This window comes from Festucalex cinctus, chromosome 1, assembly GCF_051991245.1.
Source record: "Festucalex cinctus isolate MCC-2025b chromosome 1, RoL_Fcin_1.0, whole genome shotgun sequence".
NCBI lineage: Eukaryota > Metazoa > Chordata > Actinopteri > Syngnathiformes > Syngnathidae > Festucalex > Festucalex cinctus.
Window position 1 is genome coordinate 21,052,945 of NC_135411.1, and position 14,056 is coordinate 21,067,000.

The 14,056-nt window shown below is 37.8% G+C and overlaps 1 long non-coding RNA gene across 2 annotated transcripts; it reads right to left on the bottom strand.

Moving 5' to 3' along the window:
• Positions 1–10,375: 10,375 nt before the first annotated feature.
• LOC144019571 (uncharacterized) lies at positions 10,376–13,048 on the bottom strand. 2 transcript variants are annotated; one of them, XR_013283715.1, is made up of 6 exons: positions 12,974–13,048; positions 12,830–12,900; positions 12,664–12,715; positions 12,487–12,549; positions 11,860–12,039; positions 10,376–10,677 (listed from the first exon to the last, which is right to left on the bottom strand). It is a non-coding gene; the product is annotated as an uncharacterized LOC144019571 (long non-coding RNA). The 2 variants fall into 2 exon arrangements; XR_013283713.1 differs by lacking the exon at positions 12,974–13,048 and having other exon boundaries at positions 12,830–12,973.
• Between the last annotated feature and the right edge of the window lie 1,008 nt (positions 13,049–14,056).

Genomic DNA, 14,056 nt, shown 5'->3' on the forward strand with positions numbered 1-14,056 from the left:
ATTATGCCATTTTCAAAGAAATTTTGCTTCCAATATGCCAGTACCCCAACGTGCCAGTACCCCAACGTGCCAGTACCCTAACGTGCAAGTACCCCAACGTGCAAGGACTCCAACGTGGCCCGGGCTGCGAGGGCCCTTTATAGCTGCTCGCAGCTCTAGTTATTATTATTCTTCTTCTTCTTCTTCTTCTTCTTTATTCTCCGCAAACGATCGCGATTTTGGGTACCTAAACATTCACGAAAACTCACCGAACTTTGCACACTCCTCAGGCCCGGCGAAAAATTTGATATTATTAAGTCGTCATAACAATGCGACTCGATAGCGCCCCCTAGCGTAGAAAAATAAAAACCAAGCCCGGCACGTTTGAGCAAGAGCAACAAAAATTGGCAGGCACGTGTAGCACCCCGAGACGCACAAAAAAGTCTATTGGGACCATGTAGCTAAAATGTACAGGAAGTGAGCTATGAATTTTTTTATGTCCAATTTTGGCCTATTTTGGCACATTCACTGTGGTCATGCTTTTTCCCACTTTGCAAACATTTTTCATCCAATTGACTTCAAACTTGGCATTTATCATCTCAAGACCTGAGAGAAAAACTGGGCAAAACATCTTGCCTTTTTGAAATACTATATGACGGGGGCGGGGCATCAAATATTGCCTTTAAAATTTCATTTGTCCAGAAAGAGCAAATGCTTAATAACTCCCATGTTCAAGCTCCAAAAAATCTCAAACTTCTCAGGCAACGTAATAGTCACGGCCTGAAAACATCTATATGATAAAATTCAGTTATACATATAGCGCCACCTAGTGGTTACAATAAATGTCATACTTTACGTTTTTAGCTACTGTGCTGAGCTTGTTGAAGGGATCCATTTGAAAATTGGTCAGAAAAGCCTTAAGATGTTGATCATGCCCCACAACGAATATTGTAACTTTTCGCCAAAGGGCGTGGCCGCTACGGTGACGCAAAGTCTGAAGATTTTTCGTGAAAATAAAAGCTGCATTAACTTGACCGAGATGATCCTATCTTCTCAAAATTTCACACATTTGATGAGAGTCCAGCCCTAAAGACATCTACTGACTTATATTTCATCTAACTGATAGCGCCACCTAGTGGCAATTTTTTTTCTTACGAATTTTCTTCTACGTTTTTCTCCAAACACGTTAACTGGACCTACCTCATATTTGCTCAGATGAGGGTTTCGGCCTTCATAATGTCACAACACGAAGTTTGTGAGTTTTCGCGAATTGCTGTGGGTGTGGCTAAGCGCTGTTCGCCAAGAAAACAACGCCAGTTTTGAGGGTCTAAACATGCACAGAAACTCATGAAACTTGGCACACACATCTGGCCTGGTAAAATGAGCAATATTTTATTGTTGATTGTGCTATTTTTACAAAAATGACTCAATAGCGCCCCCTAGAAGTTTTTAACGAAGCAGCCCCGGTTGTACGTTTAAGCAAGAACGACGAATATTTTTAGGTGTATGAGGGAGCCCAAGACCTACAAAAAAGTCTCTTGGACCCATATGCTAAAATGAACAGGAAGTGAGCTACGAATTTTTGAATGTCCCATTTTTGACGATTTTTGCACATTCACAGGGGGCAGACGTTTGCCCACTTCTCCTACACGTTTCATCTGACTGAGTTAAGACTTGACCTGGATCATGTCAAGACCTGAGCCAACGACAGGGGGAAAAATCTTGACCTTTCGAAATACTATATGATGAAGGCGGGGCATCAAAATTTGTGTTTCGCACTGAAAAAGGATTTGCATAATAACTCCCCGGTACATGCTCCAAAAAATCCCAAACTTGACATGTATGTTTATCGTCAAGGCCTGAAGCTATCTCTATGACAACATTCAGTTATATATGCAGCGCCACCTAGCCCTCGAGGCATAAAAAAAAAATACCCCACATACGGTATTTTGTACAAAAAATGTAAACTCATTCTAAGTGTGATAACTAAGTCATTTATGAATATTCTTTTAGTTTCCACCACTCAAAATGTTCACTGGCATCAGACTTATCCAAACATATATATATTTTTTATTTATTTTTGATAGCCTCTGTGGACATTGAAAGCAATATCGTGAATGAAGGATATGCTTAATAACTCCACGGTACATGGTCCAAAAAAAATCCCACACTTGACATGTATGCTTATAATAAAGGCCTGAAGGTATCTCGATGACAACATTCAGTTATAAATACAGCGCCACCTAGCCCTTGAGGCTTATATAAAAAAAAAGCCCCACATACGGTATTTTGTACAAAAAATGTAAACTCATTCTAAGTGTGATAACGAAGTCATTTATGAATATTCTTTTAGTTTCCACCACTCAAAATGTTCACTGGCATCAGACTTATCCAAACATATATATATTTTTATTTATTTTTGATAGCCTCTATGGACATTAAAAGCAATATCGTGAATGAAGGATATGCTTAATAACTCCACGGTACATGCTCCAAAAAAAATCCCACACTTGACATGTATGCTTATAATCAAGGCCTGAAGGTATCTCTATGACAACATTCAGTTATAAATACAGCGCCACCTAGCCCTTGAGGCTTATATATAAAAAAAAAAAAATACCCCACATACGGTATTTTGTACAAAAAATTTACACTCATTCTAAGTGTGATAACTAAGTCATTTATGAATATTCTTTTAGTTTCCACCACTCAAATTGTTCACTGGCTTCACACCGATCCAAACGTATGTACGTTTCCATTTTGTTTTATTCATTTTTGATTGCCCCTTTGGAAAATAAAAGTAAACATTGTGCAATGAGTACAACGAGCGATGATGTGTATATACACTTTTACAAAAAAATACCAATCAGGGCAACTCATTGCCTAAAAATAAATAAGGACGCTGATTTTTGCAGGTCTTAACAATCACCAAAATCCGTTGAGCTTGACAGACACTGGCAAAAAAAATATTCTACATGTAAACGTTTATTATGCCATTTTCAAAGAAATTTTGCTTCCAATATGCCAGTACCCCAACGTGCCAGTACCCTAACGTGCAAGTACCCCAACGTGCAAGGACCCCAACGTGGCCCGGGCTGCGAGGGCCCTTTATAGCTGCTCGCAGCTCTAGTTGTTGGTTGAAACCTCTTGCGGCTTTTCTGCGATGTCATTTTTTCCCTTCTCCAGGTTGAGTTTACATCATTGGCACGAGCCAGTTCCGAATACTGTAAATTCCAACCAATTGGCAAATTGTGATTTTGTCATTTCATACACCACGGAACTGGTTACATTACAGTGTGTGCGTATCAACTTGCGTCAGTCCCGAATATTTCCACTTTAATTTTATACCCACACAGTGGTATAAAATAATATTTAATATTGAAATTAATAAAAAAAATACCCCCAAAATGTTCTGCTCGCATATGTGAGTCTTCAGCATGTCCACTCCAAAAACTCACCACTCGCCACTGGACCAGCTGCCGGGAAATTACCATTTATTTATTTTTTAAAAAATTATTATTATTATTTTTTATTTTTTTTTACACAGTATAGACAAAATTTAAAAAAAATATATGTATGTGTCTATGTATTTAAAAAACATTTCTTCTTGTTTCTTAAAACTATTCATACTTGCATTAAATACACAGTATTCTAACCCTTATTGGTAAGTTGGTGCGTGGGTTCTTCTCTTCGGCCTCTCGGCTGTGATGGTGCGCGGCTCCCGTTGTTCTCCTGGCTGCAACGTAGCACCGTGGAGACCGCCGCAAGGTCAGCCAGAACGTTGTACGCAAGCTAATGCCAAATCTACCCACGTAGCTCGCACATATCCAGCAGATTAATGAAACCTTATCGAAGAAGTCACAACACCCGACGACGCCTGCTTGTGATAAATTAGAAAGTAGATGTGAATTTGGACTGGAAAGCTCCGCTAGCTAATGGGAAGGTGAATGTGACAAATGCTTGGTTAATAAGAAAAATTGAATGCATAAGCAACTGAGAGGTGAGGTGTTGCTGTTGGAACCATTCCGCTTAGAAACATGTCCAAAATATAGTGATACCTTGATATACAAGATTCATTTCTTTTGTGACCACTCATAACTCAAAACACTTGCATCTGACATAAGTTTTCCTCATTGAAATGAATGGGAGTGCCATTAATTTGTTCCAGATAAAAAATAAAATAAAAAATAAAATAGTTTTTCATAATAGCACTGTCTTATATTAAATTAAACTTCCATAATAATGTTGTTATATCAGATGAATCGTGAAAGAAGTTTGTAGTTCATTAGTAATAAGAAGTCAAACTATATAATTTTACAGAAAAAAGTAAAAATGCTGTAAGAAAAAAGTAAGCATAAAGTATAAAATTGTAGTAGCCATTTATTACAATAGATAAATACATTGTTTTATTCCTATAATGTACATTAAATATTATATTAAGACATATCATCATAATATGCAGTACTTGGAACAATGTTGGTGCACTTAATTATAGAGGGGAAAATATCAATTAAATTTTATTGATCATGAAAGTTAAAAAAATTACCTAAACAAAATATTTAAACAAGCACTTCTTAAAGCTTAAATGCAAACGTTTTCGACTAAAATATTTAAACAACTGAAATTAAGTTGTATTCAACTTTGAAGTAACAGGACAGTAGAATATATTTTCAGTACAGTAAAACTGTAATCTTATCAGCTGTTTGTTTTTAAACATTCAATTATGGTACAAATTTTATGTAACTTTTATGTGCTTTTTTTTATGTAATTGTTACTTTAGTAGGGTTTTTTTTTCTTTTCCTACGTTTAAGCACAATATGAATGTTCTACTAAATACTGTATGGGAATAAAATTGTATATTTTATGATGAATGCTTAGGTATTACTGTATTTCTAAGTTGGTCATCATGAATGTGATACTTGGTGTAAAAAACTACTTTAGATGTTTACTGAGCTGAAGTTACACACAATTTACTGACTTACTACTTACTTACTGCTCAGTGAATTTTTGAAATCCAACATTTGTTTGATTTTTGAGACACGTTTTTCACTTTGGAAGGTTCCGCTGTATTTGCTTAAGTCCCCTGAAAAGCAAAGTCAATAGTGAGCAAAGTAAGAAAATGAAAAACAAGTCTGGTTCATAAATAAATCATGACGAGGTCTTTTGTGCTCACTTTGTAGCCGCTTCTCTTTCTTTTGTTGTAGGAGCTCTCGGCGTGTCGGAGGACAACGCTCCCTTGTAAAACAAAAAGTCTCTCGGATGGACTGAATCTGTATGACTCGCACTCCCCGTGACCTTTTTGTGTCGGGCGCGTCGATATGGTCTAACTGCTGTTTCCCAGGCGCGTCCCCCGTGACACATGCTGCTCTTGACAAGCGGCGCGTGGGGCGGCATTAAGTAGCAGCCATTGATTTGACATGTTGCGAGACGGATTGGAGATGGGGTACACATATCGCCTTACTTGTCAGCTCTCCACCTTCAAACACCTTTAAAACACCGGTGTGCTCTATTCGGCTCCGTTTGTGCGCTTAACTGCGTGTCGACATCACCCTGGTTAGCAACATTGGGTATTTTTTTTTCAAACCAATATATTTGTAGCATGTACAACCACTGAAAAGTTTAGGGTCATTTAGCAATGACCTTTTTGAAAGAAAAGAAGTAGGCATATCGCAGGGATGCTCATTATTCAGTCACTATTTGTAGCTCATAAACTGTTACGGCTTTTTCCAAGATCAGACGAGATTGGGTGTTGTCATAAAAGGATGGCCTCTAGCCACACTTGACTTTGCACAGCTCAGTGCACATTTCACCGTTGAATGTGTACACCGTTGAATGTGTAGGTGAGGCTTGCAAGCACGAGGTAGGCACCAGTCATGCGAGTCCAAATTGAAAAATGTTTTGGGACTTGTCTCAGTTTGAATTACCATAATTTCTGGACTATAAAGCGCACCGGATTATAAGACGCACCCACTACATTTCCATACATAGGCTAAGCCGCACCTGACTATAAGCCGCATGTGCCCACATTGAAAATAAGATATTTACAAAGAAAGACGGTACTATGTAAGTGAGGACCACTTTCGTTATTGTAAGCAGAAGCTCTCGCTTACCCACTTTCAACTTGCAGAATGCAGGCAAGTCATTCGTCCCCATGTCCTGTACAATCACGGTGTCACGGCAAAATTAAATCACCATGTAGCAACAAACTAGAAAGCACTACCAAAACCAATACAACAACTAGACCACTAACTAGTGGAATAATTATCACAGAACTTCAATCGCCAGTGCCACAAAGCATGCTGGGAGCGCCTCCAAGCTCCCAGCGACGCTACACATGGTAGCATGCCATTAGCAGTATGCTAAAACATACGCTAGCACATGCTAGCGCAAGTTTTTAAAAAGGCAGAGAGTAATAACAATGTACTCACGTTGCTTTTGATCAATCACAAATCCCTCAAAGTCCTCGTCTTCTGTATCCAAAACGAACTGGGCAAGTTCTCCATCAAACACACCAGGCTCCGTCTCATTGTCAGTCAGTCTCGTTGACGTGCGCTCTTCGGAAATCGAAGTTCCTTCCTCGTCGAACGTCACCGTCCCCCTCTCTCTCTCTCCCTCCCCACGCTCGCTGATCACGTCTTCTTCGCATATCAGTGTCAATTAAACAATTAACTTTAAGTGTCTCGTTAAGCTCTAAAACAAGCAAAAAAGAAAAAACAAAACAAAAAGAGGACACATGCTCACTGAACATGCATGCTTTAACTTAATGGCAGAATTTCCCCCCTTCTTTTCATGTATCCTTCCGCCAATGGGCTCGTTCACAGTACAAAATAGATCCCCAAAGATATCAATGTGAAAATAAATCAATTTGTCGATGGGAAATCCTCCCACACAGAAAGAGAAAAAGATCAAATATTCTCTCACTTCCAGTGTTAATTCAATTAATTTTATGACTACAAATGCTTGTTACGGTTCAGGTTGAAAAATTCATATATTAGCCGCTTCATTGCATAAGCCGCAGGGTTGAAAGCGTGTGGGAAAAAAGTCGCGGCTTATAGTCCGGCAATTACGCTATCAGGCTTGGGGATAATACAGTCAAACCTTGGTTGGTTTTGCTCGTGTTTGTTGTCTTTTTTTTCCTTTTGTTTGTCATGATGTTATGTTTTCCTTGTGTCTAACCTTTGTCTCATCAAGTGTTATCACGTCCACCTGTGCTCATCTTCCCTCCCCTTTGTCTCAGCCAATCAGTTCCCTCAGCTGCGTGTGTCTTGTCTTGTCCAGGTGTCCCTAGTTGTGTAATCAGTCAGTGTTTATCGAGGCCCCGTTCACACAAAAGCCCACTTCAGTGTATCCGCACAAGTTTCTTACCGTTTGGGCAGTCCGTCCACATGGCGGCGTGGTTTCGGAGCTTGAAACCGATAACTTTTGGAAATGGGCTGCGGAGTGGAAAGATTTTGAAACACACCCTGTACATTCCAATATGGACACCATAGCAGGACAGCTACTTCTCCCGTGACTGTGCACGAACCGCCAGTCTGTCAACAACAATGGCGGATAGCCATGTCTTCGTTGTTTTGCACAACCTCCTTACCCGGGATTTACACCGGTTGCGTGTGCGGTGCGGCTGCGGTGCGGTGCGTCTTGACTGCGTGCTCCGGACGCGTCAATTTTTTGGCCAATCCACACCGGCTCCGCATAGCTGCGGTCCGGCAGCTCCGTCGCCGACCACTTCCCGCCGTGTCTCGCGTGACCGCGCGCGATCATGTGGCATTAAAAACAACGACAAACACACAAAGTCTGTGCTCAACAGAGAAGCAAAAAGAGAGGTGGACTTTTATTATTTTGTGGCTTTCTACCTCCAATATAAACCTCTCCTCGTCCATGTTCGCTGGTGTCTAAACCGTGAATGAGCACCTCGCACATTAACTCCAGGCCCGTCTACGGCCACATCACGTTTTGCTAGCATGCTTGCGAAATAGGAGCTGGCGAGTGTTTTATCTTCAAAGGTAACCGGAAATTTATTTTGAAACTGCGTCGGTCTTCCTGTCCCGCTCGATGTGTTTTGTGCTAGCTTGCCATTTGCCGGAGGCCTACCGCTGCGGCGTCCGGCAAAAATAGAAAATAGGTCTATCCTTGCGGAAGGGCTGCGGCAAATTTCTGGAACAACTGCAATTCATGTAGCTCATTATACTCTAACAGCATTTTTTCTTTTTTTTTTAGTTAATATGTTCATTTCATGTAGACTTTTATTTTTCTTTATTTCATTTATTCACTTTCATGTACTGTACCTTACGTTCATTGGCCAATGAAGAATTCCTTGTCATTGCAAGCATTTATAATAATTCTCCAGGCTTTTGATGTTTTACATTTCTGGTCATGTAAAATAGTGTTAGGTTAGGTGTCGAATGAACACTGCATGTTGACGGCAAAGGAAATAGTATTTTTTAGTTATTCAAAATGTACAAATTAACACACAACAACAATATACAAGTTATACAAACTACAACAACAAGTGTCAGACATGGACTAATTATATGCCAGGTAAAAAAAACTTTGTATTGTCCTCGAGGATCTGGGAAAGTGTCACTTATTTGCCACAAGTCACCAAGGTGCTGCAGTCTGGGATCCAGGTACAGGAAATCATGGTGGTGCTGATGTGTCAGCAATGTGTCAAAAAGTATTTCTTGGTGTCAGTCTATCAGCTGGACTTGGATATCTTCATGTTCCCCCATGGTCATTTCCTGTACGAGTCTCTGCAAGAAGGTAACAATTGTATGTCAGATGAGGTACCAAACAATGAACTGAAAGTCACTGAGCCAATGAAGTACATTATTACATGAGCAAGACTATTTGTGAAAGCCATGTAAATTCCTGCACATCGAAGTACAAGGAAGCTGTTGTATCTTCAATCAAAACTAATTAAGTTGCTTAGTGATATTTATTAGGTAAAATTGTTCAACATGGTGACAAATCGATATCTGAGTAAAAGGTTTCAAATGTTTTTGTAAGCAGCACTTTTCTGAGTGGTTAGTAGCAACAAGACACGAGTCTGAGTTGCATCTGTGTAGTTCAGTTCACACCATTATTTTGTACGATATACTAAACATATCAGCAAACGATGTAATCTAAATACCACATATTCCAAGCAAAGGTATGTTTTGAGCCATTCACATGCATGCTCGAATGGATTATTTTTCAATGCTGACATAATTGTACGTTACATGACACCGCGTTCTCTTTCCTCGTCGTCTCCCTCGCCCCCTCCACGCCCTCGTTGAGATGGTCCAAATGTCTATAAAACATATAACATAACTGTGTGTTCTCTGTTGCATGGTTTAGTTGCACTAACAAATGTGAACATAGATACCCAGATAGCAAAATGTGGTTGAATCAACGTTGAAATATAGTTCGGCTTAAGTGTTGAATCTACGTTGAGATCTAACGTTTAAATTATACAGAAAGCGCAAGGTTGATAAAATGTTGAGTCAACGTTTGCTTTCCAACCATATATCACTCAATATCAATGTCGTTTCAACCATAATCTAAATGAGAATCTACATGCATCTTTGGTTGATTTTACATTGAATTCTAACGTTTAAATTAAACAGAAAGCGCAGGGTTGATAAAATGTTGAGTCAACGTTTGCTTTTCAACCATAAATCACACAATATCAATGTCGTTTCAACCATCATCTAAATCAGAATCTACATGTATCTTTGGTTGATTTTACATTGAATTCTAACATTTAAATTATACAGAAAGTGCAAGGTTGATAAAATGTTGAGTCAACGTTTGCTTTGTAACCATATATCACACAATATCAATGTCGTTTCAACTATCATCTAAATCAGAATCTACATGTATCTTTGGTTGATTTTACATTGAATTCTAACATTTAAATTATACAGAAAGTGCAAGGTTGATAAAATGTTGAGTCAACGTTTGCTTTGTAACCATATATCACACAATATCAATGTCGTTTCAACTATCATCTAAATCAGAACCTACATGCATTTTTATAGTGAATTAATGTGAGGAATAAATGTTTTAAGTTAATCATCATTTACATTGGAATTTACATCTAAATGTACATTATTATTATTACTATTAGCATGCACATTAATATAGAACTACTTTTTTAAACTAACAAAAAATATTGGGTTAGTCCACTAGAAAAAAAAAAAGTTATCGTATGTTTTTCACCTAGTGTTTCTGCAGATGTCTTACAACTTACTTGGATGTATTATTAGCTTGTTGATTTCCTTAACCATACTTCCCCATATGTATGAAAATCTTAGGACAGAAAATATGTTTAATATTCAAACATTTATTAGAAATCAAAACACAGTACTTTGTAACTGAATTCTGGGGAGAATGGAGGCAAAGAAAATAACAACCGTTTGGTTTCTGCCTCAAATAATGTTTGTTTTTATTGTATTATTCTTTTTCTTGACAAAGGAATGAAATAAACATGAAATGAACTGTAGGAACATCAGTGTATAAAGCGGTAACCATTTCACTTTGACTGTACGTCAGTCCATAAAAAGACACACTAAATTTGACTTGCGTTCGCAGTTGCGTCCAAGGCACTAGCATTGCTTGGGATGCCACCGTTACACTCATGAGCAAAACGCAGCCAATGCTTGACAGTAACACCAAAGTCCTGCTGAGTCAGTGTACGGTCAAGCTGTCGAGCAGCAACTGAAAGACAAGATTACAAAAGAGAAGAGAGTTAGTATCCAATACAATTTATTGTTTTAGAAAAAAAGCTGTTCTGTTGTTACAGTAACTATCAGTAAGTATTAAGTAACACTTTTTTGTTGAATTTGACAATGTTGGTAAATACATGCGATGTCAATATAAAAACCACTGTAGATTTATTTTAGTTAATTAGGACAATTACAGAATGTTGAATGTGCAATGTAACTAGCTACTAGCATGAAAGTGTGTCGTGTATAGTTATGTACATTGTTTATTTTATTTTCTAGTTTTACTACGACTTAAAGAGGGTAATGGTCAGAGGCCATTGTTCAAATTAATAGCACAAAAGAAAAATGAAGTCTGGTTATTTGGAACGTCGTTAACTCGCTGTCTAGCTGGTGAAATTTAGAAGCTTCGGAGCGAGGACAGCATAAAGATGAAAAGGTAAGGGGAGTAGCGGTGAAGAAAAAAAAAATACTGATTTTTACTGAGCTAAAGAAAATAATGTTGACATAATTTATTAGAAATGATTGACTTGTTTTGATAGCCACTGCTGTTGCAGGCAAACCTTGTGTTCCAATAAAATATTTTGCAAATATATCGAGTTGCGTATGCCTAAGCCAGGTCATGCTGCACCTCCACAAATAATGGTGCGACTAAATCCTGTGCTGTGCGAGCAACCAAAAATGTTACTCGCACCAGTGCTAGTAGTGGAAAAGTTAGTGTAGAGCCCTGGCCTGATGGAGTCCATCTTGACTGCAATATATTAATGAAAAGACAAAGATACATATACTAATTGCTGTTTTTGTGAAGTATCAATGATGTGTTTTTTTTTTTCATTGATTTCGGAATTGACCATTCTCTAATTAATAGATAAATAATGTCTATGTGGAGCCGCACTTTTAAAATGTGTCTTTTCTTAGTGTTTTTTTTTTTTTAAAGCTTTTTCTGGGAATTTTCAGTCATTCAAAAATATTTTTGGACAATTCAAAACAATTTTTCAGTTATACAAAAATGTTTTCGGCGAGTCAAACCCTTATTACGAGGTTTCGGGTATTGGAAGGATTCTGACTCCATACCCCAGGTTGAGTGATTTTACACAACAAAAGAAAGCAGCTCAGAACATTCTGCTCAAAAACAACTCTGTGTTGTAATAAGTAGTTTACATAGGCGATAACTCACCAAACATACAGTCTTGCATCACTGTCTCCTTGAATGCCTTCTTGCCAATGCAACACTTGTCTTGCTTCCCTGCCCAGTTGTATTCATTTAACAGCCCAGGGCATTTGTCATCACAGTTGCCATCATCCGTCTGATTAGGTTGTCCAAATTGGTGCCTTCAACGACAGCCAGGTGATTAATCTATGAGAGACGACATTATTATTATTATTAATTTAATTTTTGCACTCAACTTTTGTTGATAGAATTCTCCCGATGCCTGAAGATTTTACTTTTAAGTAAATTACATAGCCTTTACTAAATTTTGCAATATTCATATACATCACCCCCTCTCCACCCCCCAGATGACTAACTAAATAACTAAATGACTAAAACTGAAAATAAAAATAATACATTTGTATTTCATTTTTGAATTGTATATTTTTCATCCGTTTTTACTTTCACTTTTAGTAATTTACTTATTTATTTAGTCATTTATTTATTTAGGCATTTATTTATTTTGAATTTTGGCAGTTTTGGTCCTCCATAATTATGCCTTACAAATTGGTAAAAAAATAAAAATAAAATAAAAAAAGTGTGCTAAGATTTATGATGATTTGGTTCTACAACAGTGACCTTTGAAAAACTTACCAACTACGAATACAGTATTTCCCTTTCTTCCGGTTGGTCCCCAAGCACCGCAAAAAGGGTTGCCTGAAACAAACAGAAGACCCTGTTCAACATTTTTTTTCACAATGTGATTGTGTTCTTTCATAATCATAGTAGTTATTATTACTCACAAGTTAAATTAACAATGGGTCTAGGTACCTGTTGTAGAGCTGTAATTGTGTTTGTAGTCTTGAAAAAGTGAGTTGTGCACCTAAACAATATCAACAACACAGCATGTAAGTTTCAAACTTACTGTACAAGTCAGCAATGTGTTACCGCAATAATATCATCACAATCATGTAGTACAGTGCGCAGAATCATTTACCTGTCTTGCGCTACTCCTCAGAATGGATTTTGTGGACAGAACATTTTGAAGAAACACTCAGAGCCTGAAACCTGAGCACAACCGATATTCTATTAATTATTATGTTATCTTATATTATGAATTCTGAAAACATACCAACATTACCTTAAAAAAAATTGCACTTTGCCCTCTTCCTCCTTATAGGTAAGACAGACCTCTGCATGTTATCCTTCCCCATTAAACCTGTGCCAAGTTATATTCTCTGTCACTAATTTCAACATTTGGATGTGGTGAAAGGTAGTTCACCTAAGCTTTCTTCAGATTCTTAGAAATGAATATTTTGAGTGTTTGTTCACTTGTTTACTTACCAAAGAGGTTCACCAAGCTCTGGCCAAGGTACAACATGCCGTCTTAGTTTGAATAAGTAGTAAATTACTAATTAGCCATCTGGTTTCGAAGACGCTGGCACCACCTGTACGCCATGTGACTCGTCAAAACAGCACAAGTAACCTGTACATCAACAGACAACAAATGATATTAAAAGCAACAAAGTACAACATTTACACCTTTGTTTTATTACAGTGTGAAAAATATGTGTTCATTATAGGCTCAATAATTAGTAATTACTAAAAAATACTTTTACTTCCCTCAACAAATAAATATCCTGAAGCATGATTCGACTAGATTTCGTGATGAATTAAGTTATATACAGAAGTTAAACAAATTACAGATAAACCTTACATTACTATACAAGTGGACTTAATTTACTTTAAAAACTAAACCTAAAAGAAAACGCTATTCAATGTTCTATCTTCAACTGTTAAACCAGCCTGTTAAAAACGACTGAAAAAAGATACATTCTTCATGTAAACGCTCCTGTAGCGCTTCAGTGCAGTTCGTTAGCTTACTAGCATATCAGCAACATAGCACACAGATAGGCTTGTAGTAACTCTCATTGTTAAGAGGCCGTCGGAATTAGCAACTTAGCTTCAACGTTTAGGATCATTCGAAACAATTTCTTCACTAAAACCACATCTAAAGACCAATATGCTTAGCGACCCAACTGACAATGGACATGGTGATACATATTTGTTTTATTTAATGTAACTTTTACCGACCTGAAACACAGAACGTCGACGTTTGGATTCCCGCTCTTAGCACGGCTGTCGGCAATTTGAAATTCTTCTTCTTCTACGCTGTGTATGACTGTGTGTGTCAGTCTGGTTAGTAGCATGTCCCGCCATCTGG